This window comes from Panthera tigris, chromosome E2 (assembly GCF_018350195.1).
Source record: "Panthera tigris isolate Pti1 chromosome E2, P.tigris_Pti1_mat1.1, whole genome shotgun sequence".
NCBI classification, from domain to species: domain Eukaryota; kingdom Metazoa; phylum Chordata; class Mammalia; order Carnivora; family Felidae; genus Panthera; species Panthera tigris.
Window position 1 is genome coordinate 34991878 of NC_056674.1, and position 25733 is coordinate 35017610.

The following is a 25733-nucleotide window of genomic DNA, read 5'->3' on the forward strand; positions in this document are numbered from 1 at the left end:
AAGGGCGTTTTCATCTTTATGCTTGAAACAGTAATGCTTAAATACAAATATAATATTTTACACATCTTAGCAAAAGCAAATAACTACGCAGAGGCTGTATGTGTGTTTCTGAAAGTGGATATCTGTGTTTAAGAGAAAAATCTAGGGGCACCTATGTGGCTCAGTCAGTTGAGGCTCTGACTTTGGCTCAGGTCATGATCTCGTGGTTCGTGGGTTTGAGCCCTACATCTGGCTCACTGCACTGAAGCTACTCTGTCAACGCCGAGCCTGCCTCAGATCCTCTGTCCCCCTCTCTGCCCCTCTGCTTGCGCGAGTGCGCTCTCTCTCTCAATCTCTCAAAAATAAACATTAAAAAAAGAGACAAAAACGTATCCTTTAGTAACTTTGTTGAACAAAGGTAGGATAGATACTTAACTCTAAGAACCTTAATTTTACAGTCCTTATCTAGTATGGGTAAAATAAACAAATTTTTTTATATCGGATACACACAAATAATTTCTAAAAGACAATTCAGTACCCCATACCTAAAGAAAAGTGTCTGAATTTGGAGTTCTCTTGCTAACTCTTGATGTCACTATTTTGAATGAACAATAAACTCCCTCATCCTTAATGAATAGTGAATAAAATGGATATGCATCAAGGGTAAGCCTCGCCTACTAAGAGCAGATGATTAACAAAGGTGACAGGCCCAGCCTGCTTCTGTTTGAGCTCATTTTTGAGACACTGCTTACTTGTCTCACAGCCTCACTTAGGACACCAGCATTCCCCTTCCCAGTATGCTCTCTGGTTGCCCGTGCTGTAGTCTAAGGGAAGGTACAGAGGAGGCTGTCCCCAGAAGCCAGAGGTCTCCTTTGTGTGTCAGCTCTTCAGAGATCAGAGACAAGTCAACTAAAGGGGCATCATTTCATTAAACCCTTTTATTTGGGAGTAGTTCTAGATTTACACAACAGTCGTAAAGCTAGTATAGAAAGTTGCCCGATATCCTTCACACAGCTTTCCCCAGCATCTTACATAACCATGGTACATTTATTAAACTCTGTTAACTAAACCATTGGTTTTCTTGAGATTTCACCAGATTTTCCATTAATGTCCTTTTCCTGTTCCAGAATGCAATTTAAAATCCTATGTTGCATTTAGGGGGCAATCATTTTTGAAAGCCAAAAAACATCAGTCTTCCCTATGTTAATTTCAGGAGTTTATCTTATTAGAAATGTTTCCTTGCATTGATGTAGGTAACTGGGCCCAACTAGGGGCATGTTAGGCCCTGTCCAGGAGCAAGCTGCCAGTAAGTTCATCAAGAAGGCGGAGTATTTGCTTTTCACCTGAAAACTTCACTCCCCAATATTTGAATCTGATGGGAAAAGGCCTCTTTAGTTTTACTTACAGCTTTTAGCATTCTCTCTCTGACAGCAAGAACAGGATTTTCTCCCCTTTCCCTTCTGGCACATACTAGCTAATTTTCTTTGTTTCTAAAGGAGTTTAAAAGGAGCACAGCTTTATACACCAACATTATTAACAAGTGTCAGGACAGCTCTGAAAATAGTGCCTGGGAACTGCTAGTGTTTCAGAATCCATAATGGGAAGGCACAGAACCAGCTAATCCTTGCAAACCTCTCCCACCTAAGGCCAATTTAAAAAAAAAAAAAAAAAGAAAGCCCAGAGTTTTAAGTCTTTGTGACATTCTCTGCTCCCGTGTCACCCTTGAGACAGTTTATTTGGTTCCTACACAATGTCAGTGACTCCCTTTGTGCAATGGAAATTCTTCCCCGAGGACAGTTTCTTTTCTTTGGGTGTAGAAAACCAAATGAGCAGCTAAGGAATACGGATTCAAATGTAACCAGGGAGACAGGTCAGAGCAGGGAGGAGAGATTTATTGAAGCGAAAGTGGCAAAGATACGTGTTGATGCTTGAAGACTGGTGACAGAAACCAGGACTAAAAGTAGGCATTTGTCAGTCATCGGACGGGAGAGATGAACGGTTGTTCCAGAGGGTGGTCTTATCTTAATGGGAACAAGAGGACTTGGCTTTGGCTCTGGAGCAAAACATTGAAAAAACTCAAAAGACACTGTTACTCTCTAACTTAGCATTTCATGTTCACTTCTTTATCCAAGATTCCAGATAAATTGCTTTTCTCTGAGAGAGACAGAGACAGTGCAAGTGTGGGAGCGGCAGAGAGAGAGAGGGAGAGAGAAAGAATCCCAAGCAGGATCCATGCTGCCAGCGAAGAGCCTGACGTGGGGCTCAAACTCATGAAACCACGAGTTCATGATCTGAGCTGAAACCAAGAGTCTGACGCTTAAACTGAGCCGCACAGGTGCCCCCAAGACTCCAGGTAAATATTAAGTAATGTGCCTCTTTTCAAATAACCGAGAAGTCCAGGAAAGGTTTTCTCAGGTTTTGAGCCAGCCCAGACCTTGACCAACATTTCAGAGGATGTTACGGGCTGACTGTCTACATCATTTCAAAGATTTTTAGGGGGAGCTGTCCATATAACATGATGCATCATGTTTGTGTATGGCTGGCGAGGAAAATTAAGTTCTCCAATTTTTAAGGAATTTTTATTTAAAAAAATTTTTTTTAATGTTTATCTTTGAGAGAGAGCAAGCAAGCGCAAGTGGGGGAGGGGCAGAGAGAGAAAGAGAGAGAGAGAGAGAGGCACAGAATCCAAAGCAGGCTCCAGGCTCAGCTGTCAGCACAGAGCCCGACACGGGGCTCAAACTCACGAGCTGTGAGATCATGACCTGAGCCGAAGTCAGACACTCAACCGACTGAGCCACCCAGGAGCCCCTAAGGAATTTTTAAAAGACATTAATAAAAGTTGAAAATCTCACTCCATTTTGAAAGACTGCTATCTCCATAGACTGTTGTGATTTTTTTTTAATTTTTTAAGTTTATTTTTTGAGAGAGACAAAGACAGCGCAAGTGGGGAAGGGGCAGAGAGAGAGAGAGAGAGAGAGATTGAGGGAGAGAATCCCGAGCAGGCTCTGCACTCAAACCATGAGATCATGACTTGAGCCAAACCAAGAGTGGGACTCTTAACCAACTGAGCCACCCAGGCGCCCCAAGGCAGTTGTGATTTTAAAAGGCTTTTCTGCCACTGCAAGTAAAACAAACCATAGGAAAAAATGTGTCAGGTTATGTATTTGTATTTGTCAAGAGGACAGTGTGTAGCTGAGTTAAATAGAGATGACTGTATTGCCTTGCTTAATTACAGCTGAAGCATACCCCCCTCCTTTGATGTCATCCACGAGCTGTGTGACAAGGTTCTGTGGGGACTTGCACCAGGACAGATCTCTCAGGAAAGAGGCTATGTCTTCAGGCTCCAGAGATGATCATTAACTTGGGGAAGCCAAAAAAAAGAGAACTAATGTAGGGGTGACTTGTTGATAGTATTCTCCTTGAGACCCCTTTCTTTAGTGGGATCCCATCCGTTTCTTTCTAGAAATGTAATGGTTGGTAGATGGCTGCCTGATGACCCACTCATCCTCTGACTTGGACCAAAGTGCAGGAAGGCGCGGGCTAAACAGTTCTCACAGTCCTGGGGGTGGTGGGGGAGGTGGGTCTTTCCTCCTGCCCCGGGGGGGGGGGGGGGGGGCCTCTCCTGGTCTTTTACCAGTCTCCAACCTCCAGTCTGGTTTTGTGCCCAGAATTTGTTTTGGAGGCCTCAAAGGCAGTGACACATCTGCTTTCTCCAAATTCTTTCCCAAATAAGTAGGTGATGGAATAATGGAGTGTTTCCTATCAGATCTCCCTAAACTAGTAGCTGCGATGCAGTAGCTTACAGCGGAAGGGGCCCATGAGGACCAACTAGTAACTAGTACAGGCTGTAAAAAATACTTCTGTTTTTTTGTTTGTTTGTTTAAGTAGTCTCCGTGCTCAATGTGGGGCTCCATCTCACAACCCTGAGATCAAGAGTCACATGCTTTATTGACTGAGCCAGCCAGGTGTCCCTGTAAAAAAACACTTTTTATTTATTTATTTTTTAACTTATTTATTTTTGAGAGACAGCACAGCAGGGGAGATGCAAAGAGATGGGGGGGAGCAGAGGATGCCAAGCGGGTTCCGCCTGACAGCAGACCGTCCGATGCAGGGCTCGAACTCACGAACTGTGAGATCATGACCTGAGCCAGAGTCCTTTGCTCAACCAGCTGAGCCACCCAGGCACCCCAGAAATACTTTTTATCATGTTATATTCACATGTAAATACATATAAAAGAATATATGTGCCCTTTCTTTAGATTATGAAGTATTACAACATGAACACCTATGAACGTCCACTCATTTAAGGTCTAGACCATAATCAATGCTTCTAGGTTTCTCCTGCATGGAGGAGTGACCACCCCAGAGTAACCACTATCCTGGAATTTGTGTTTACTACCCCCTCGCTGTATATATCTAGTGAATATAGTATTTTGGTTTGGTTTTGAACTTTGTAAAATACCATGCTGCATGTATCTTGCCTCTTTTATTCAGTTTATGTTTGAATTTTCAACCACACTATTGGAGTTCCTTTTACTGCTGAACGGTATCCTACTGGGGGAACATGCCAGAATTTTCATAAGCCTTCTCATCACTGGGCATCTGGCTCGCATCCTGTCTTTTTTTCTATTACAAACATTGTCACTGTGCATGCTCTACGACACATCTGGGTCATTTATTTGAGGGTTTCACTGGAGTGAGTTTCACCTAAGAGTGAAAGTGCTGGCTTGTAGGCTCTGTGAGTGCTCAATGTCACAGGATAGTGCCAAAAGGTACCGACTTGCTCTTCGATCAGCTATGTTTAAGAGTCCTTATTATTAGAGTTCTTAACCTTTGCGCATTTAATGGGTATAAAATGATAACTCACTGTGATGCTGATTTGCATTTTGCTCAGCACTAATGAGGTTGATTTCTCTTTATATATGTTCACTGGCCGTTCATGCCTTCTCCTCTATGAAATGTCTTTTCATGTGTCTTGCCTATTTTGCCACGGGGTTGTCTGTCTTCTTACTGATCTATAGGACTCTTCTGGATATTAATCCTTCATCAGTGATCTGTGTTGCAAAGAATCTCCCAGTTTGTGGCTTGTCTTGTAATTTTCTTTGTTGTATCTTTTCATGAATAGAAAATTTCTTAACCTACTTTTTTTTGATAGAAGGGAGAATAGGCACAAAGAGGTGATAGAATTCCTCAGTATAAAAGTGTTCCTACAGAAGAATGAAGCTGGACCCTTACCTAACACCATGTACAAAATTTAACTCAAAGTGGATTAAAAATCTAAACATAAGACCTAAAACTATAAAACTTGTAGGAATAAAAACATAGGGAAAATCTTCATGACATTGGATTTGGTAATGATTTCTTGAATCTGACACCAAAAGTCCAGGCAACAGAAGCGAAAATGGACAAATAGGACTATATCAGACATCGAGCACTTCTGTACATCAAAGGAAAGCATCACCAGCGTGAATAGGAAGACATAGGATGGGAGAAAATATTTGAAAATCATGTATCTGATATAACATTCAGAATATATAACCCACTCCTACGACTCAAAAGTAAATCAACCCAATCAAAAATTGGGCAACGGACTGCATAAACATTTTTCTAAAGATGACATACAAATGGCCACCAAGCATATGAAAAGATGCTCAACATCACTAATCATTAGGGAGATGCTAATCAAAACCACAGTGAGGTATCACCTCACACTCATTGGGATGGCCACGATCCGAAAACAAAGAAACAAACAAACAAAAACTAGAAAATAACATGTGCTGTCAAGGATGTGGAGAAATTGGAACTCTGATCTTGTGCACTGTTGCTGTGGATATAAAAATGGTGTCGCCACCGTGGAAAACAGTTTGAAGTTTCCTCAAAAAATTAAAAATGGAATCACCACATGATCCAATCCAACAATCCTACTTCTGGGCATATACCCCAAAGAATTGAACGCAGGATTTCAAGGAGATCTTTGCATACTCATGTTCACTGCAGTATTGTTCACAATAGCCGAGAGCTAGAAACAGCCCAAGTGTCCAGCTATGGATGGACAGATAAACAAAATGTGGTATATGCATACAGTGGAATATTATTCATCCTTAAAAATGAGGGGAATTCTGAGGGGAATTCTGGATAAACCTTGAGGACACTGTGGTAAGTGAAATAAGCCAGTCACAGACAGACAAATACTTGAGGCATCTAAAGTAGTCAGACTCTTAGAAAGTACAACGGTGGTTGCCAGGGGCTTGGGGGAGAAGGAATGGGGAGTTGTTCGAGGGCACAGAGTTTCAGTTTTACAAGATTAAAAAATTCCAGAGATCTGGGGGTGCCTGGGTTGCTCAGTCAGTTAAGTGTTCAACTGCAGCTCAGATCATGATCTCACGGTTCATGAGTTTAAGCCCCGTATCATCTGCTGTCGGATCTTCTGTCCCCCTCTCTCTGCCCCTCCCCCCCACAAAATAAATAAACATTAAAAAAAAAGTTCTAGAAGGGCACCTGGGTGGCTCAGTCACTTAAGTGTCCGACTTCATTCAGCTCAGGTCAGGATCTCATGGTTTGTGAATTCAAGCCCTACATCGGGCTCTGTGCTGATAGCTCAGAGCCTAGAGCCTATTTTGGATTCTGTGTCTCCCTCTCTCTGCCCCTCTCCCCCTACCCCCACTGTCTCTCTCAAAAATAAATAAACATTAAAAAAATTTTTTTTAAGTTCTAGAGATCTGTTTACAACAGTGTGAATATACATAACACTATTGAACTATACACTTAAAAGTGGTTAAGATGGTGAAATTTTTTTAAAATTTTTTAACGTTTATTTCTTTTTGAGACAGAGAGAGACAGAGTATGAACGGAGGAGGGTCCGAGAGAGAGGGAGACACAGAATCTGAAACAGGCTCCAGGCTCTGAGCTGTCAGCACAGAGCCCGACGCGGGGCTCGAACTCACGGACAGCAAGATCATGACCTGAACCAAAGTCGGACGCTCAACCGACTGAGCCACCCAGGCGCCCCGATGGTGAATTTTATGTTATATATTTTTTACTGCAATTAAGAAATTTTTAAAAATTTTTAAATGCTGTAGCTAATGGTAGCTGTCATTTATTGAGCACTTAATCTGTGTCAGGCTCGGTGACACCGGCTTTGTGAGCATTATCTCATTTACTCTTCACCACAACCCTGAGGGATAAATTGCTATTTCCCCTCATTTTCCTGAGAAAGCGGCTCAGTGAGGTTAAGTGATGGCTCATTGTCACACAGCAAAAGTGCTGAGCCCAGGGCTCGCCCCCAGGCCCAGCTGATTCTGAGCATTGAACTCTAACTGCTCTGCTGTCTCCTCAGTGAGTAGGAGCCCTGGACAGCCCTCCTGCCGGCCCACGCCCGCTGTCTCGTTCTGCTGTCTCGTTCTTCGGCTCTGGCCCTTCCAACACACATCCCCACGCCACGGCTCCGGAGCGTCTCCTCTGGGGAAATTGGCCCAAGATATGCCTATGTCAGACAACCACTATCTGCAATATAAATAGGACTCCTCTTTCTGTTTCGAAACACTGCTCGCGTCTTTGACAATTCATGCTCATTCCTGAGATTGCAAGCTGCTATTTTTGAAAAGATATTTTGCGTGGCATCTTGCCCCAGGGGCCCTGGGCCTGCTTAATCTGGTATCTCAATTGATGGAACACAGTGCAGCTCTCTGGATTTGATTATACGTGTCTAATCTGCAACTCTGGCTGTTCCTAAAACTCCCCTGCCCTCCGTTCCTGCCCCAACTCCTCGCTCAAAACAAAGTGCTGCCTGGTCAGCCTGGTGGAAGGGGGGTTTGCAGAAAGAAGAGCCTGTGGGGCATGACTGGCTGGTTTCTGGCCTCTTCCACTGTGTTTTCGCTGAGAGCAGAAACCCCATTCATTCCCTCCTCTGATGAGGGTCTGCTCTGGGCCAGTGCTGGGTGCTGGGTCTACACTGGAGAGTGGAATGGTGACCCGTCCTGCTTAGGGTTACATCTTATTGTGACAAAATCTGTCATGTGAATTCAGGGGCATGTGAAGGGGAATAGTGGGATGGACCTTCTTGAAATGTATATTCATGAAAGGCCTCTCTGAGGAAGGATGAGGAGGAGCCTGCCAAGTGAAGAGCCCAGAGAAGAATGTTCCAGGCAGTGCCTGTAGCAAGTGCCAAGGTCCTGGGGCAGGAAAGGGTGAGGTCTGTAGCTTGGCCTATCCTGAGGAAGGAAAGCAGTCCTGGGTGACAGGGACATGGAGGGCAAGAAGGAGAATGACGGAAAGGGAAGTAGGGGGAAGGCAGGGGTAGGAAGCAGGGGCCAGATCCTTTGAAAGGTAAATACAACAGATCACCACCCTGTGCATGGAGCTGATAGGTAGGAAGTGGGGGGGGGGGGGGGGGGCGGGGACATTATAATGTCCATCACATTCAGGAGTCCAGGAGAGGCCATAGAGATTGCCCAAGAACCTAGGGCAGGAGCGCCCTCCCAAATCAGGGTGCGTATGTGTTCCTGCATCGGAGGAGTGACACGTAAGCAAAATCCAAAAGCCTGGTTCTCAAAGTGTAGTCCCTGGTCAAGAGCATCAGCACCACCTGAATGCATTACAAATACAAACTCTCAGACCCCACCCGGACCCACCGAATCCCCCAAAACACAAAGCACAGAACACTGTACCCAGGAAATGCTCATGTATTGAATGGTCAAATTGCAGGCCGTCCAATTCCAGAAGGTGCTCCTGTGTTAAGATGCAGAAGCATGGGGAGCGCAGTGCAACCGCAGGCCACACCCACACCCACACCCACCCCGTGTGGAATGAGGACAGGGCCGGCTCACGTGGGTGTAGTTGATTTCAAGGTGCAAAGGTAGTGACAGAAATGCATCTCCACAGCGCTGCCAAGTGAAACTTCACACTCGGCCTCCTGGGGCCGCGGGGCGGTGCTTAAACTTTTATAAGGTGTAAAAGGAATTACCGTGGGCTGCAGCTGGTTGGAAGCCTTTAAACAGGTTTCAAGTTACAAAAATCAGGCCCGCAAGCCCCAGCGAGCGCGCACATCCACAACCCCCTCCCCCGCACACAGAAGGGAAATGACGTTATCTTCAACCCCAGTTAACTCAAGACCAGCTATGGAAGATGCTGCCAGATTACCTGCTAAGAAAATAAACCTCGGGGCTAAGAACAAGCCTGAGACTTTGGGTCGCCTTTAGAAAAGAAAGTCCTGGAGGGCGCCTGGGTGGCTCAGTCAGTTAAGCATCTGACCGGATTCGGCTCAGTGCATGATCTCACAGTTCTCGAGTTCGAGCCCTGCGTCAGGCTCTGCACTGAGAGAGCGGAGCCTGCGTGGGATTCTTTTTCTCTGCCCTTCACCCACGCTCCCTCTCTCTCTCCCTCAAAAATAAATAAACTTAAAAAAATTAAAGAAAAGAAAAAGTTCTCTGCCTACAAACAAAACAGCTTCACTTAAAAAAAACTCCTCCTCCACAGCCATGCAGAACATCAGGGCTTGACACCTTAATTGCTCTGATAGAAACAAGTTAATGGGGTTTTAATAAAAATAGCACCCAAATAGGCGTTGGGCCCCCTAGTTTTGCAAACAGAAGCTCTGCTGGGTCCCCCTCGGGCAGCCAGACCCTGTGGAGAGTTACAGAAAGGAACTGAGTTCATGGAATCAGTACCTTCAGAGTCAACAAAACAGCAGAACTGTGTGGTCTGTTCTATCACAGATTCAGGCAAACGCAGGTCCAGTCATGTCCCTCAGACGGTGGAAGCTTGGGCGGGGGTCCCGTGGGCTGTGCCACCAGCACCAGCAGGTGCAAAGTCCGGCTGCTCCTCCAGCCAATTCAAGTCTTCACAAAGTAAGTAAGGGATCGGTTTTTATCTCATTCGTGGTTCGGGGCAGGGCCATTTACTAGTGAAGGGACGCGGTTCTGGGCTCAGGCTGCCTAGGTTCAAATCCCTGCTCTGCCGGTTTTTTTGCTGCCCAACTTGGGGGCAGGTCCTCACCTCGGCGCCTCACTTTCCTCCTCTGTAAAATGGGCTCATAGTCCTACTTACCCTGTAGGGTTTTGAGGAACACTAAATGGGTTGTGTGTAATGTGCTTAGGGTAGCGCCCAGCACAAGACCTCCAACTATGCTGGCTGGTGGGGGAGACCGGGAACCCCGGTGAGGCTGGAACGCAGTGATGAAGAGATGGGCAGAGAGGCGCTTGTACAGACGGTCAAAAGTGAGGCCACACAGGGCCTTGGAGACCAGGGCGAAGGTACAATTATAGAAGCAACGGGGAAAGAGGGAAGTGGCCTGAGTTACCTTTGCAAAGGTTGAAAACCATTCTGGCTGCCGGGCCCCAGGGAGGCAGGAACACCTGGAGGGAGGGAGGGCTGTGGAGACCAGAAGACACAGTCAGGAGGCCACTGTGATAATGGAGTGAGAGGTGAAGGTGCCTGGGGCCAGAGGAGCAGCTGGGGGGACAGAGAATAAGTGAAGAGGGTGTGGTGACCAATGACTGGGGGGAGGGAGAGACCAGTGGAGTCCACGGGATAACCCTTTGGGTTCTAGAAAGCCCCAGGAGGAAACAGGTTTGGACCAAGATAATATGATCCCTTGTGGCTAACAAAGCCGCCTTGGCCCTCCTCCCTTTCCCCTGGCATGTGTGTGTTCCACCTGGCTGTGCAGTGTCCCACTTGACTTTTGTCACTTGGCTTCCACGCTGCCCCAGGTCCCCACCATCACTGTTCTTGCCTGGGGCACAAGCCTGTATGGAGGGCTGTCCCACCTTTTATAAAACCATTCACCCCTTGCCGGTGACTGAGCCTGTTTCTAGTCCTGAGAGTAACCAAGATCCAAGGCCCTTCCCGAAACTTCCTGTCAGCTTGGAAATGGAGCCCTCGAGCAGTCAATGGTGGGGCGTTTTGGAGTTCGGAGGCTTTTTTACTTTAAAACAATTTCATAGTTTGTGTGCTTTTTAGTTGATTACATAAATAATACGTGTTCATGCGTATACAGACTTGTGAAAGAGTCAAACCATCCAGAACAAAACATAAGGTCCCCTCCTCCATCACCTCCTACACCCCCAAGCCCAGCTCCCGGTGCCTTCCTGGAGACACCCACCTTCAGCAAACAGGTGGCTTTCTTCCAGTGTCAGCGCCCTGACACTCTTGTGCACGTCCTCGTTGTACGTTGGACCTCATTCTACATCCCGTTCTGCTACTTCCCTTTTGACCTAGCACCGTGTCTTGGCAGGGATCTATCTACTTGGGCTTTTTTTTTTTTTTTTTTCTTTTCTACAGCTGCGTGGTTTTTCTAGTATGAAGATACCATGTTTTATTGAGCCACTCACCTTCAATTAAGGTTTTAGGCTTTTTAGAGATTTTCACAACATTGCAGTGACTGTCAATGGACCTGAATCCAGACTCCCATGCAAAGATTTCTATAGAGCCCATTCCTGGACGTAGAATTGCTAGATCAAAGGGTTTGCACACTGAAATTTTGATACCTACTGCCCAATTATCTTCCCCAAAGCTGTCTTTTTCTTTAAAAATAAAAGTCTTGGGGAAGCTGGATGGCTCAGTCGGTGAAGCATCCGACTTCGGCTCAGGGCATGATCTCATGGTTCGTGAGTTCGAACTCCAAGTTAGTCTCTCTGCTGTCAGCACAGAGCCCGCTTTGGATCCTTTGTCCCCTCTCTCTCTCTGCCTTTCCCCAGCTCCTGCTTTCTCTCTCTCTCTCTCTCTCTCAAAAATAAACATTAAATAAATAAATAATTCTTCTTTTTTTTTTTTTGTAAGGATAAGGAAGCTTTATTTGTGCTATCAACTCTATGTGTTAATCCTACCTTTCCACCGGTGCACTGCCTCCCCTGATTCCCAAACACTATCTTTTTTTTTTTTTTTTAATATATGAAATTTATTGTCAAATTGGTTTCCATACAACACCCAGTGCTCATCCCAAAAGGTGCCCTCCTCAAATACCCATCACCCACCCTCCCCGCCTTCCCGCCCCCCATCAACCCTCAGTTTGTTCTCAGTTTTTAAGAGTCTCTTATGCTTTGGCTCTCTCCCACTCTAACCTCTTTTTTTTTTTTTCTCCTTCCCCTCCCCCATGGGTTTCTGTTAAGTTTCTCAGGATCTACGTAAGAGTGAAACCATATGGTATCTGTCTTTCTCTGTATGGCTTATTTCACTTAGCATCACACTCTCCAGTTCCATCCACGTTGCTACAAAAGGCCATATTTCATTCTTTCTCATTGCCACGTAGCATTCCATTGTGTATATAAACCACAATTTCTTTATCCATTCATCAGTTGATGGACATTTAGGCTCTTTCCATCATTTGGCTATTGTTGAGAGTGCTGCTATAAACATTGGGGTACAAGTGCCCCTATGCATCAGTACTCCTGTATCCCTTGGGTAAATTCCTAGCAGTGCTATTGCTGGGTCATAGGGTAGGTCTATTTTTAATTTTCTAAGGAACCTCCACACTGCTTTCCAGAGCGGCTGCACCAATTTGCATTCCCACCAACAGTGCAAGAGGGTTCCCATTTCTCCACATCCTCTCCAGCATCTATAGTCTCCTGATTTGTTCATTTTGGCCACTCTGACTGGCGTGAGGTGATATCTGAGTGTGGTTTTGATTTGTATTTCCCTGATAAGGAGCGACGTTGAACATCTTTTCATGTGCCTGTTGGCCATCCGGATGTCTTCTTTAGAGAAGTGTCTATTCATGTTTTCTGCCCATTTCTTCACTGGGTTATTTGTTTTTCGGGTGTGGAGTTTGGTGAGCTCTTTATAGATTTTAGATACTAGCCCTTTGTCCGATATGTCATTTGCAAATATCTTTTCCCATTCCGTTGGTTGCCTTTTAGTTTTGTTGGTTGTTTCCTTTGCTGTGCAGAAGCTTTTTATCTTCATAAGGTCCCAGTAATTCACTTTTGCTTTTAATTCCCTTGCCTTTGGGGATGTTAAATAATTCTTAATTACAAAAATAATTCATGTTCTTACAAAAACTGTAAAGAAAACAAACAAAACCAGAAATTTTAAATCACTCGTAATTCTGGGGCACCTGGGCAACTCAGTCGGTTGAGCGCCTGACCTCGGCTCAGGTCATGGTCTCACAGGTCGTGGGTCCAAGCCCCACATCAGGCTTTGTGCTAACAGCTTGGAGCCTGCCTCAGATTCTGTGTCTCCCTCTCTCTCTACCCCTCCCCCACTCACACTCTGCCTCTGTCTCTCAAAAATGAATAAATGTTAAAAAAAAATCAAATCACTCATAATTCCATTACCCAGAAATGACAACCGTTAACATATAATCTATTTGAGTCCTTTTACCGTGCATATATGTACCCACGAATTTTTACAAAAATGTGGTCATAATGTACACCTTTTTTAGAAACCTTCCTTTTGCAGTTAACTATATATCACAGAGATCTTTCCCAGTTATTTAAGATTCTTCCTTGGTGACATTCGAGCTTGTTAACATGGCTAGGGAGCAAGAAAAGAAAAGCTTATGCGGAAGGAAGGAAGCTAAAAAGAATTTTTTTAAAGACTGTGTTAAAAACAATATTGACAAGCCATGTGTAAGATATATTCACATGAATCTATGTATGTGGAAAAATTATTCTACAACCCTGGTTCTTGAACATTTTTGAGAATCTGGTAAAGCCGTTTTCTTCCCTACAATGTGTATGAATACATAATTTGTATATAATTTCATCCTCTCCCCACCAAAAAATACTTTGTCTACACCATCATTTAATTTAAAAATGTTTTCTCCCTCTTTTTTTTTTTCTTTGACAGAGAGAGAGAGTGTGCTTGAGAGTTGGGGAGGGGCACAGAGGGAGAGAGAGAGAATCGGAAGCAGGTTCCATGCTCAGCATCGGTCCCAACACGGGACTAGATCTCACAATACTGGGATCATGACCTGAGTGCCTAACCATCTGAGCCCCCCAGGTGCCTCAACACCATCCTTTTAAATGGTTGCATTGACTGCCTCAATATGGGTGGAGCATAGCTCATTTAACCCATAGAGTAGTTAAGAGTATGGTCTTGAGTCAGACACACCATATAAATCATGGCTGTATTTCTTATATCTCAGTCCCTCTGCCTGGTTCCTGGCTTGTAAGATCCAGACAATAACAAGTTGGTTATAGAGGTTTCAAGAGTTCATACGTGTAAAATGTTTAGAACAGGGTCTAGCACATGATAAGTGCTAATTAAATGTCAGCTCTTATTATTTCCAGTGTTTTGCTTTTGCAACATGTCTAACTATATCTTTGCACACATCTGTGATTACTTCCCAGGGATAAATTTCTAGGTGTGGACTAGCTGGGTGGGATCACTAACATATTTATAAGATTTGAGATACATAATGCAAAACTCCTCTATAAAGATTCAGATTCAATAATTATTCTATGACTGGGTTTACAATGGTTAGCAAACAGACAAAATTCCCTGCCCTCATGGGGTTTAACATTAAAAAAGGGTAGATAATAAGCATAATAAGGAAGTGATCTATCTGCAAGTGACAAGTACTATGGAGAAAAATTAAGCAGGGTTAGGAGTTGCAATTCTAAAGGGGGTGGTCAGGGAAGCTCCCTGAAAAGATGACACTGGAGCAGAGACTTAAAGGAAAGACACAAATATGAGGACATCTGGGACAGGAGTGTTCCAGGCAGAGGGCATAGCTAGTTCAAAGGGCCTGGGGCAGGAAGGTGCCAGGAAGTGCATTAGGGGGACCTGGGAGGAGACAGGACAGGGCTGTAAGCAGGCAGGGACATGTCTCAGAGGGCTGGGCAGGCTGAACCCAACTCCGTTTTGGGAGCAGTTTTACTTTTATGCAACTACATGTCTAAGAAGGGTGAGGAAGGTGTTCCAAGAGACACAACACACTGAAATGAGGTTTTCCTTGTTTCAGGCTATGCTTTAGAGCACTAAAGGGAAGTGATAATTCTCACTGTTCCCCCACGAAAATCGGAGGTTCCTTGTTTTCCGAGTAAAACATGTGACTGTCTCAGATACTCCAGTCCAGTGCCTTTTTCCTAGAACAGTGAGAACCAAGAGTAAAATGAAGAGACACAAGCTTGTTTTGTTTGTTCCTGGGCTGAGTTCCCGGACAGCCCGTTTGCCAGGTGTGTGATTTTGAAACAGTATTTCCCAGGGGAACACGGGCCCCTGGACCCCAGGCCTCACCCCCCACCCCCGTTTTCCCTGCACCCCGCAAAACACCAGCCCCAGACACACATGCAGAAAGCAGAAAGGCCAGCTCGGAGGCTACAGTTCAGGGCAAAAAATAGCACACCACAAGTTCATCATGGAGACCACCATGGCTGAAATAGTGACCTTGACTTTCCACCCAGTTCTTTGAACTGCAGAGCCCCTGCTTTGAATAAACTAGAAAATCCCAGGGGCTGAGCTGAAACAGTTACAAATGGGGGAAGACGAATCTTGGTATGGAGCTGAGGCTCGGTGGAGGTGCCTGTTGCCATAGGGGGTCAAAGATGAACCCTGGCAGGTTGTTCGCTTGTCCTGTTTAGGCTTCATCTACACCTTTACTGGTGCTCCCCTTTGTGACTTGGCTTGTCGACGATATGTCACTGATCACCTGCCGCGGACAGGCACAGGGCCGGGTGCCATAGGAGGGCTGTGAAGAATTGTATCCGCGGGAGCTGCCAGTTCCCGCTGGGGGAGGGAGGGACGCTCTGCTCCGCTAGATACTTGGCTCAGTGCCCCACGTGCCTTCCCTTCTCCAAGTTAACACGAATCAGGTTGTTCTTTTGCTCTGCCTTTCTTTCCCTCCTTCCTTTTGCTTTCTTTTTTTTTCCCCCATTCTCTCCTTTCCTTCCCTCCCTCATCCAAATAAACAGAGAAAACTTGCTGCTTTTCCTCTCCCGAGTTGCTCACTGTTAACAATTTAGTGTTTACTTTCCAGATTTTTTTTTTTCATGCACACCCGCATTTTGGTATGTCATTCTCGTATGGAAAGGGACTGTAAACTCCTCCTGTCTAATTGACCTGTTGTGTTCCCAGTTCCTGGCACATGGTAAACATTGAAAATATTTGTGGAACAAATGAATTTTGAATTTCTGAAATCTGTCTCTCTCAAATATACACCACGGACATCCTTCCACGTCATCTAGTTCATTCCTTTTATGGCTGCGTACTGTCCTACAGAATGTCTGAGCTGTTGTTTAACCAGAAACCTGTTGCCAGACATCTGGCTGTCTCTCTGTTTTGTTTGAAGTCCTTGCTCCTCTGCCTTCACGCACTCCTGTGGAAGGTTCTGCAGACAATTGTGGCCGACAGAATAATAGCCTCCCAAATATGCCCACGCCCTGATCCTCAGAACCTGGGAATCTGTTTTGTTACGTGGCGAAGGACTTGCAGGTGTGATGAGTGACGACTCCTAGGACGGGGCGCCTCTCCTGGATTAGCAGGTGGGCCCCATATAATCACAGGGCTCCTTGTAGGAGGAGTTACAGCAGGGGGTGTGTGAGGAAGCAGGGGTCAGAGGAGTGCTCTTGCCAGAAGGAGGCCACAAACCAGAGAACACAGAAGCCTCTAGAAGCCGGAAAAGGCAGGGAAACGGTTCTCCTCTAGAGCCTGCAGAAGGAACGCCGCTTTGCCAGCCTATTTAAGACTTCTCACCTCCAGAACTGTAAGAGAATCCGTTTGTGGATTTTTTTTTTCAAACTTTTTTCTTCTGGTAAAATACATGTCATGTAAAATCTACTTGTCTTAACCATGTTTAAGTAAACCGTTTAGTGGCATTAAATATTCATAACGTTAGGCAGCCATCAAGACTGTCCATCTCATAACTCTTTTACTTGCAAAACAGAAACTCCGTATCTATCAGTGACTCCCCCTTCCCCCCTCCCCACTGCCAACCAAGATTTCACTTTCTGTCTCTCTGATTTTACTACTCTAAGATTCTCATGTAGTGGAATCATACAGTATTTGTCTTTTGGGGGCTGACTTCTTTCTCTTAGTGTCTTCAGATTTCATCCATGTTTTAGCAGGTGTCAGAATTTCCCTCCTCTTTAAGGCTGAATAATATTTCATTGTGTGGTGGTGGATTTCCAGGGGGGACTGAGATAGTCATTCTTAGCTGAGACACCAAGAGGTGGCAGCTGATTCCAAGCAGAAATCCAGCTGACAACATAACAACGAATTGGAATCAGCTGACAATGTAAAAGATACCCATGAAAAAAATCAGTGACAATTTTATCTAACTTGTGATGTTTAAATTTAACAAAAGAGGGGTGCCTGGGTGGCTCAGTCGGTTGGGCATCCTACTCTTGGTTTCAGCTCAGGTCGTGATCTCACGGTTCGTAAGTTCGAGCCCCAGATGGGGCTCTGTGCTAACAGCACGGAGCCTGCCTGGGATTCTCTCTGCCCCTCCTCCACTCTCTCTGTCTCTCAAAATAAATAAACTTAAAACATTCTTTTTAAAATTTAACAGAAGTGTTTATAACAGATTTCTGAAGGAAATCAAGTCTGTTTTTAGGGGGTTTTTTGTTTGTTTTTTTAAATATAAGTGGGCTAGATCAAAGCTAACTTGATTTGATGTAGACTTTTCAGAAACAAGTGGGTAAATCTTAGGGGTTACACTAGCCACTGGAGACACAAACATACATGAGAAATTCTGTGCTCTTAATGGTCAAAAACTAGTATGTAAAACTCTATAGAAGATTTCATTAAAACAGTTCAGAAAAGGTAGCTCCTTTCCACAGATATTCTACAGACTTTGCTAGTTGTGGATTCTTCTCATTGCTGTGCTGTTTAAAAAAATTTTTTTTTAAGTTTTAAAATCATCCACTCATCTGTCAACGGACATTGGGGTTGCTTCTATGTTTTAGTGCTTGTGAATAATGCTGCCATGAACTTGGGTCTACAAACACCTCTTTGAGACACTGCTTTCAATTCTTTTGGGTGTACATCAGAAGTGGAATTGCTGGGTCATATGGTAATTTTAACGTAAATGTTTTGAGGAACCTTCATACTGTTAACAATAGTGACTATGCCATTCTACATTCCCACCAGCCAATTTCTCCACATCTTTCCCGACTCTTGATGTTTTCTGGTTTTGATAGGAGCCATCTAATGGATGTGGGATGGAATCAGATACCCCATTTGATTAGCATCTCCCTCATGAGTAGTAATTGTTGCGCATCTTTTCATGTGCTTGTTGGCTGTGTACAAGTATCCCCTGCTTTTCAAGAGTTCCATGCTGTGCCATTTTTCTTTTGCGAAAGACCTGTTCTGCCTAAGCGAATGAAATCTGAAGAGGATTTTCGCTTTTGTTAAAAGGCAAAAAGCAGAAATAGCGCTCCGCATTTGTTTTGCCGTGAGCCTTTATGGAGACAGCGTGCGGTCTGAACAGCTAGTGGTCCCGCCAAGCTCCTTCCCCGGGAACCACACTCAGCATCAAGCTGACAGAGCTTTGAACTGTGTCTCTGAGCGTCTGTGCTTTATCTCCATTTACTTTGTGCATCCGTTAGCAAGATGTGTCCTAAAGCATCACAAAAGCCTACGGGGGGTATTATTTTGAGTCTGGGAAGGCTCAAAACTTTTCCATATAAATTAATGATAACTGCTTTTTCGCTTCACAACATTTTGGCTTGAGAAAAGTTTCATAGGAACCCTCTGCTTCCAGGTAGTGGGGGAAACCGGCATCATCTTTGGAGAAATGTCGGTTCGAGCCCTTGGCCCATTTTAAAATCAGATTGTTTCTTGTTGTTTTAGTTCTCTATATATTCTAGATATTAATACTTAATCATATATATGATTTGCAAGCAGTTTCTCCCATTATATGGGTTGCCTTTCTATTCTGTTGATGGTGTCTTTTGATGCACAAAAATGAAGTTCAATTGACCTACTTTTCCTTTTGTTGATTATACTTTTGGTGTCCTATCCAAATTCAATGTCCTGAAGCTTTTGTCCTATGGTTTTCTTCTAAGAGTCTTAGATCCTATATTTAGATCTTTGATTCATTTTGAGTTAATTTTTGTATGTAATATTAGGTAAGGGCCCACCTTCATTCTTTTGCATGTGGACATCCAGTTTTCCCAGCACCATTTGTTAGAAAAAAATTATCCTTTTCAAATTAAATAGTCTTGGCACCCTTGTCAAAAATCTTCTGACCGGGGCACCTGGGTGGCTCAGTTGGTTGAGCGTCTGGCTTCAGCTCAGGTCATGATCTCACGGTTTGTGAGTTTGAGCCCCGCATCAGGCTCTGTGCTGACAGCTCGGAGCCTGGAGCCTGCTTCGGATTCTGTATCTCCCTCTCTCTGCCCCTCCCCCACTCACGCTCTGTCTCTCTCTCTCTCTCTCTCTCTCTCTCTCTCTCTCTCTCTCTCTTTCAAAAATAAATAAACATTAAAAAAAAAAAAATCTTCTGACCATAGCAGCTCCTGGGTAGCTCGGTCAGTTAAGTGTCTGACTTGGGCTCAGGTCATGATCTCATGATTTGTGAGTTCAAGCCCTGCATTGGGCTTTGTGCTGTCTGGGCTCTGTGCTGACAGCGCAGAGCCTGCTTTGAATCCTTTGTCTCCCTCTCTGTTTCTGCTCCTCCCCTATTCATGAGTATGTGCGTTCTCTCTATCTCCCTCTCAAAAATAATGTTAAAAAAAATACTTTGAGTATATATGTGAGGGTTTATTTCTGGATTTTCTGTTCTATTCCCTTGTTCTGTTCTATTCACTTGGCCCTGTCTTTATGCTAATGCCATGCTGTTTTGCTTACTGTAGCTTTGTGGTAAGTTTTGAAATCACAAAGTGTGAGTCCTCCAGGTTTGATCTTTTTCAATATTGTTTTAGCTATTCCAGGTTTCTTAAGATTTCATGTGAATCTTAAAATAGGATTTTCTATCTCTGCAGAAGCATCGTTGGGATTTTGATGGATTGCAATGACTCCGCAGATCACACTAGGTAGTATTAACCGCTAAAGAGTATTATGTATTTTAAAACAGTATTATGTAAAATAAAAAAACAAAAAAACAAAAAAAACAGTATTATGTATTTTAATCCATGAACATGGGATGTGTTTACTTCTATGTCTCCTTTAAATTTTTTCAGTGATGTTTTGTAGTTTTCGTTGTACAAATCTTTCACCTCCTTCATTAATTCCTAGGTATTGTACTCTTTTGGATGCTGTTATAAATAAAATTTTCCTAATTTCCTTTTCAGACCGTTCACTGCTAGTGTATAGAAATGCAACTGATTTTTATGCATTGACTTTGTATCCTGCTACTTTGCTGAGTTCATTTATTACTTCTAACAGTTTTTTTTTTTTTCTTATGCAGTCTTTGGTGTTTCTTACATGTAAGGTCCTATTATCTGTGAATGGAGATCTTTTTTCTTTCCAGTTTGGATGCCCTTTATTTCTTTTTCTTGCCTAATACCTCTTACCAGAACTCTGAGTACTGCATTGAATAGAAGTAGTGAGAACAGGCATCTTTGTCTTGTTCCTGATCTTAGAGGAAAAGCTTTAGTCTTCTACCGTTGAGTATGATGTTTGGCTGTGGGTTTTGCTTACATGGCTTTTATTATTTTGAGGTAGTTTCCTTCTGTTTAAGTGTTTTTATCATGAAGCAGTGTTGAATTTTGTCAAATGCTTCTTCAGCAGTGATTGAGGAAGTCATGTGGGTTTTTTCCCCTTCGTTCTGTTAATGTGCTGTATTACACTGGTCAATTTTTGTATGTTGAACCATTCTTGCACTAGGGGAGTAAATCCCACTTAGTCAGGGGGTATAATCCTCTTAATATGCTGAATTCAGCTTGTGAGTATTTTGTTGAGGATTTTTCCATCAATGTTCATAAGGGCAATTGGTCTGTAGTTTTGGTTTTGGGTTTTTTTGTTTTTGTTTTTTGTCTGTTTATTTGTTTGTAGTGTCTCTGTCTTCAGTATCAGGGTAATGCTGGCCTAATAGAATGACTTAAGAAATAGTCCCTTCTCTTCAGTTTTTTGGAGAAGCTTGAGGAAGACTTCTGTTTCTTTAATTGTTTGGTAGAATTCACTTAAACCATCAGGGCCAGGCTCTTCTTTGGGGAAATGTTTTTTAATTTTTTTTTGACGTTTATTTATTTTTGAGAAACAGAGCATGAGAAGAGGAGGTGCAGAGAGAGAGGGAGACACAGAATCCAAAGCAGGCTCCAGGCTCCGAGCTGTCAGCTCAGGGCCCAATGCGGGGCTCGAACTCACGAACCATGAGATCATGAGCTGAATCAAAGTCAGATGCTCAACCAACTGAGCCACCCAGGCACCCCTCTTTGGGGAAATTTTTGATTACTGATTTAGTCTCCTTACTAGTTACATGTCTGTTCAGATTTTCTATTTTTTCATGATTTAGTCTTGGTAGATTTATGTTTCTAGGAATTTGTCCATTTCATCTAGGTTTTCCAACTTCTTGGCATACAATTGTTCATAGTGCTCTCTGAGGCCTCTTTATTTCTATAAAATCTGTAGTAACATCCCTCCTTTTAGTTCTGATTTTAGTAATTTGCCTTCTCTCTTTTTCTTAGTCCATCTAGCTAGAATTTTATCAATTTTGTTGGTCAAAGAACCAATTTTTGGTTTTATTGACTTCCCCTCCCCTCTATTTTTCTATTTTCTTTAAATTTTTTTTAATGTTTATTTTTGAGAGAGAGAAACAGAGCATGAGCAAGGGACAGGGGGTTAGGGGGAAGGGGGAGAGAGAGAGAGAGAGAGAGAGAGAGACCGACCGACCTAGAATCAGAAGCAGGTTCCAGGCACTGAGCTGTCAACACAGAGCCCAACCCGGGGCTTGAACTCCCAAACCACAGGATCATGACCTGAGCCAAAGCTGGACACTGAACTGACTGAACCACCCGGGTGCCCCTATTTTTTTTTTTAAGATTTTAATTTTTGGGGGGGGGCACCTGGGTAGCTCAGTTGGTTAAGCGTCTGACTTCGGCTCAGGTTATGATCTCGCGGTCTGTGAGTTCGAGCCCCGCGTCGGGCTCTGTGCTGACAGCTCAGAGCCTGGAGCCTGTTTCAGATTCTGTGTCTCCCTCTCTCTCTGCCCCTCCCCCGTTCATGCTTTGTCTCCCTCTGTCTCAAAAATAAATAAAAACATTAAATAAAATTAAAAAAAAAGATTTTAATTTTTTTAAGTAATCTCTACACTCACATAGAGATCAAACTTATAACCACAAGATTAAGTCACATGCTCTATCGACTGAGCCACTGAGCGAGGCGAGCCACCCCTTTCTCTTGTCAATCTCCTGTTTTTCTGCTCTAATCTTGATTATTTGCTTCCTTCAGCTAGCTTTGGATTTAGTTCTTTTTCTAGTTCCTTAAGTTGTAGAGTTAGGTTCTTGATTTGAGATCTTTCTTGTTCAAGTGTGTATAGCTATGAATTTTCCTTTACGACTATTTTTGCTGCATTCGTTTTGTCATGTTGTTGTTTTGTTTTGTTTTCATATTTAAGTATTTCCTAACTTCTCTCGTAATTTCTTTGATCCATTGGTTATTTACGAATGTGTTTGTTTATGATCCACATACTTGTGAATTTTCCTGTTTTCCTTCCGTTACCAATTTCTGATTTCATCCCATTGTATTTGGAGAAAGTAGGAGTTCTTTTTAAATCTACTAATACTTAATTTTTTTTTTTTTTGAGACTTAATTTTTGTGGCCTAACGTATAGTCTATCCTGAAAAATCCCTGTGTACTTGAGAAGAATGTGTATGCTGCTGTTGGTGAGTAGAGTGTTCTGTCTGTCAGATCTAGTTGGTTTATTGTGTCTATTTCCTTCTGTCTGGTTGCTGTATCCCTTACTGAGATTGGTGTATTAAAGTCTCCAACTATTACTATAGAACTGTGTTTCTGTCTTCAATTCTGTTTGGTTTTGCCTTATATATTTGGATCGTCATTAGATATGTAAATGTTTACAACTGTTAAATTTTCTTGTTGTATTCCAGCTTTTAATATATAATGTCCTTCTTTGTTTCTGGTAGCCATTTTTGATTGAAAGACCTTTTTGTCTGATAGTAAGATAACCATCTTCTCTTTTGCCTTCTATTTGCATGGAATACCTTTTCCCATTCTTCAGATCTATTTGTGTCTTTAAATCTAAAGTGAGTCTCTTGCAGACAGCATATAGTTGGGTCATGTGTGTTTATCCATTTTTGCCAATCTAGGTCTTTTGACTATTTAAAAGTAACTATTGGTAAGGAGGGACTTTTGTCATTTTGTTTTCTATACAACTTAGGGCTTTTTTTTTTTTTTTTTTTTTTGTCCCTCATTTGTCCCTCATCACAGTCTTCCTTTGTGTTTGTATTAGTTGACTTTTTATTTATTTTTTAATTCCTAATTTCCTTTTGTGTATGACTATTTCCCTTGTGGTCACCATGGGCATTACACTTGATATCCTAAAGTTCTTTAATTTGAATTTATACAAAAAAACTCTGCTCCTTTACAGCTCCACCCTTGCTGTTATCACAAAAATATACCTTTATACATTATATACCCAAAAATGTAAACTAATGATTTTTAATGCATTAGTCTCTTAAATTATGCAGAAAAAAAAAGTGGAGTTACAAGCCATGGTTACAATAATATTAGCTTTTATAATCGACCATGTATTTACCTTTATTGAGATCTTTGTTTCTTCATTTGGCTTCAAGTTCCTGTTGAGTGTTCCTTCTTTTCACCCTGTAGGAATCCCCTGAGCATTTTTGGCAAGACACATCTAGTCACAGACTCCTTCCACTTTTGTTAGCTGGAGATGTCTTCATTCTCCCTCACTTTTGAAGGACAGTTTTGTTAGTTACAGGACTCTTGGTTGACAGTGTTTTCTTTTAGCCCTTTAAATATATCTGCTCACTGTACTCTGGCCTCCAAAAATTTTTGAGGAGAAATCTGCTGATAATCTTATTACGGATCCCTTGTACATGACGAGTAGCTTCTCTCTCCTGCTGCTTTTGCGAGTTTGTCTTTTGATGGTTGATATGTGTTGTGTGGGTTTCTTTGAATTCATTTTACTTCATTTGTGGAGCTTCTTGGAGGTTTATATTCATGTGTTTCATAAAATTTGTTAAGTTTCCATCCACTATTTCTTCACATGTTCTCTCTGGCCTCCCCCAGTTTCCATTCTTTTTCTCTCAATTTCCATTCTTTTTCTCCCAATTTCCATTCTTTTCCTCCTTTCCACACTGGCTCTTCCCTCCTTCTGGGACTCCCAAAAAGTGTATGTTGTATACTTCATGGTATCCCACAGGTTCCTCAGTCTCTGTTCACTTTTCCTCATTCTCTTTTCTTTGGTTTCCTCAGACTCTGTCATTTCCTTTGTCCTATATTCAAGATTATTCCGGATTCTTCTGCCAGCTCAAATCTGTCTTTGAATCCCTCTAGTGAATTTTTCACCTCAATTATTGTTCTTTTCAGCTCAATTTCTTTTGGCATCTTTAAGACTGTTCTTTTTAAAGTGTTTTAAGACTGTTGTTTAGGAGGCGCCTGGGTGGCTCAGTCGGTTAAGCATCCGACTTCGGCTCAGGTCATGATCTCGCAGTCCGTGAGTTCGAGCCCCGCGTCAGGCTCTGTGCTGACAGCTCGGAGCCTGGAGCCTGCTTCAGATTCTGTGCCTCCCTCTCTCTCTGACCCTCCCCTGTTCATGCTGTCTCTCCCTGTCTCAAAAATAAAATAAAACGTTAAAAAAAATTAAAAAAAAAAAAGAGTTGTTTAGTATATTTGCCATTAGGTCATTGTAAGAGACTGTGTTGATTTACTTTTTCCCTTTGGATGGACTGTACTTTTTATTTCTTTGTAAGCTTTGTAAATTTTTTGGGAAAAACTGCATATTTTGAATTCTTAAAGTTTCTATTTATTTTTGAGAGAGCAAAAGCAGGAGAGGGACAGAGAGAAGGAGAGATGGAATCCCAAGTAGGCTCCACACCATCAGAGCAGAACCTGATGTGGGGCTCGAACTCACAAACTGTGGGATTGTGACCTGAGCCAAAACTAAGAGTCGGACCTTCCACTGACTGCACCACCCAGGAACCCCCGATTTTTTTTTAATTAAGTAGGCTCCACATTCAACATGGGGCTTGAACCCATGACCCTGACATCAAGAATCACATGCTCTACTGACTGAGTCAGTCAGGTGCCCATGGATACTTGAATTTAATTATATTGTAAATGTGAAGATCAGATTCCCCCTGCTTCCCAGGGCTTGTTGGGGATTTGCTTTGTTCTTTAAATTTTGTTTATAACTTAAAAAAAAAATCTTTATAGACTGCGGCACCTGGGTGGCTCAGTCGGTTGAGTGTCCAACTTCTGCTCATGATATCCCAGTTCATGAGTTTGAGACCCACATCGGGCTTTCTGCTCTCAGTGCAGAGCCCACTTCAGATCCTCTGTACCCCTCTCTTTGTCCCTCTCCTGCGTGTGCTCTCTCTCTCTCTCTCTCTCTCTCAAAAATGGATAAACATTAAAATATATATTTATCCTGTCTCTGTGCCAAGGACCAGCCCTAAGGTATAAAGTTAAGGTCCTGGCTCTTATTTTAGCCTTTCCTTGGGCTTGCATGATCATTTGCCATTTTCCCCCAAATATGCAGTTGCTTTCAGTGTCTGTGATGGGTTAATTCTACATGTAAACTTGACTATAGTCAGGGATGCCCAAATAATAACGGTATGTGTTATTTCTGGGTCTGTTTGTGAGGGTGTTTCCAAAAGAGACTAGAAGATCAGGAGAACTGAGTAAAGTTCTGCCTTCACCCATGTAGGCGGGTATCGTCCAATCCATTGAGGATC

The 25733-nt window shown here is 43.0% G+C and overlaps 1 protein-coding gene and 1 long non-coding RNA gene across 2 annotated transcripts in view; one reads left to right on the forward strand and one right to left on the reverse strand.

Moving 5' to 3' along the window:
- Positions 1-8646: 8646 nt before the first annotated feature.
- On the reverse strand, positions 8647-9202 carry LOC122234349. The gene is made up of 3 exons (XR_006212119.1): positions 9118-9202; positions 8805-8915; positions 8647-8706 (listed from the first exon to the last, which is right to left on the reverse strand). It is a non-coding gene; the product is annotated as an uncharacterized LOC122234349 (long non-coding RNA).
- Positions 9203-16494: 7292 nt separating this feature from the next.
- NDRG4 (NDRG family member 4) overlaps positions 16495-25733 on the forward strand; it is a 79810-nt gene continuing 70571 nt past the window's right edge. Inside the window, exon 1 of the mRNA XM_042968754.1 lies at positions 16495-16618. The gene's annotated coding sequence lies outside the window, so the exon portion shown is untranslated. The remainder of the gene's footprint in view (positions 16619-25733) is intronic.